This window comes from Ixodes scapularis, unplaced genomic scaffold (genome assembly GCF_016920785.2).
Source record: "Ixodes scapularis isolate PalLabHiFi unplaced genomic scaffold, ASM1692078v2 PGA_scaffold11__112_contigs__length_91849675, whole genome shotgun sequence".
NCBI classification, from domain to species: domain Eukaryota; kingdom Metazoa; phylum Arthropoda; class Arachnida; order Ixodida; family Ixodidae; genus Ixodes; species Ixodes scapularis.
Window position 1 is genome coordinate 35,491,436 of NW_024609837.1, and position 1,920 is coordinate 35,493,355.

The window sequence follows — 1,920 nt, forward strand, 5'->3', positions numbered from 1 at the left end:
GTTAATTTCCACCAGCTCGCCTGCGCACTCACTACAATATCACGAAATGAACGTTGCTTTTTAACAGTTCGTGCTTTCAGAACGCAGAGAAGGCAGAAGGAAGGCAAAACAAAGTATCCGACAACGATGCAAATAATCCATGGAGAAGGGGAACAAGAGGGACAAAGGACAAACGCAAAGCTCCAAACACAACTAGGTGACTGGTACGCGACCGAAAAAATCTGCCTGGTCCAGGTATCGAACCCGGGACCTCTCCATTTCCAGTGGAGCGCTCTACCAACTGAGCTAACCAGGGCTTAGAAGTCAGTAGATCAAACGGGTTTTATCAGCTGCCACCAGTCGAACACCAACACGGGTGAAGCTTGCAGGTTACGATTATAATGCAACTAAATGCAAAGGTGCAAGCGAGCTGGACAGAAGGAGGAAAATAATGGAAGTTTTTATTTTCATAATTCTGTCCAGCTCGCTTGCACCTTTGCATTGAATTTCATTATAATCGTATCCGACAACATCCTTTTCGGTTCGCTTAATTTTTTTTTTGTGCGCTTTGAGTTCCCAATGATAAGAACGAATGAATCGAGCCGCCAGCGGGATATACGAAGCGTTAGAGCCGGCACGAGCATATACAGCGGTACAGCCCCACAATTCCCCTCGCTGCGAGGTCTTCCGCGATTTTCCGGACAGGTCTGTTACCGAGTTTGCGCCATGCGAGTGTGACGGCGTTACGTGTAGTTGGCGGCTGTTCGCCGGCTTCGATTGTTCTAGCTGGTGTTGTTGTAGCGTAGACGACGCGGTTTTTGTGTTCTTCGAGAGCGCCTCTTCACCAATCTCTTCGCAACCTCCACAGGCGCGAAGCTTTGTGATGGATCGATCGACGAGAGCGTCGAGAACATTTCGCCTCGAGTGTTCGCTCATTACTGGAGGCCGTTAGAACAGCTCGCGAACCCTCAGCTCCAAACCCGCTGCCGTTATATACTCCGTTCCAACCTACGATGGATCGCAGAGGACACTACGTGTCATCGAGGCCAGTTTAATGCCGCTTGAGTGTCCTTTGATGTTCGGAAAAGGGACAGAGTGACGCATGAAGCGCGTTGTCACGTGATACGTTCTCGGCGCTAGATTGGCTCATATGGCTCGTAGCGTCCGGAGCGGTCCATCGTACATCGACACGAAACGGAGTTCTATAAATAGGCGTGGAGACATCGACTCCCGAGTAATTAACGCAGTGTCCTCCGTCTTGTGAACCGCGGCGATCCTCGGGGAGCTCGCCGAGCCAATCGATTGCGGTGCCCGCATTCACGTGACCTGGGCGCACAGACGGGCCTTTGAGCCCACACCCACGATTGACCGCTGTTTCCTTTTACATCGCTTACACACACACACACACGCTCGCTCGTGGACCAGCCGGACGGCAAGGTCCCGATTGTATTAGATGCCTCGTCCTCTCGTTCGCCGGGACGCCTCAAAATAAAAAAGAAAACGTTCGTTATGGGATCAGAAGCCTTGTGAAATGGAGGCCGTTGTTTGTCGCCGGCGGATACGCTTAATCCGATGAAACGAGTTCAAGCTCTGTTTGCTCCTTGGATTTTGTCGATGTGTTAAGACTCCTCGGGGTATAATGGCACCGCTTGACAGGGGAGTATATATAGAAGGTAGAGAGTAAAAACAAATGGCAAACCGGGCAAACTGGACTAAATGCGTTGTCTGGCAACGTCGCACAGGCATTGACCTCTGGAGAAACGCGGTGGCATTGGTGAGTATACAGCTCGCCTTATTAGCGATCTGCAGCAATGAAATTGAGACATTAGCCGGTAAGGACATCGAAAAACCAATCAGAAGACAAAAAGTATGAATATAATTAGCCACTCCCTGCGTCTTTTATGCAGGACGTGACTATACACTTAAAAACAAATCTGGAAC

At 50.0% G+C, this 1,920-nt stretch overlaps 1 non-coding gene across 1 annotated transcript; it reads right to left on the reverse strand.

Moving 5' to 3' along the window:
* Positions 1–222: 222 nt before the first annotated feature.
* Trnas-gga lies at positions 223–296 on the reverse strand. Its single transcript has one exon. It is a non-coding gene; the product is annotated as a tRNA-Ser (tRNA).
* Positions 297–1,920: the final 1,624 nt, after the last annotated feature.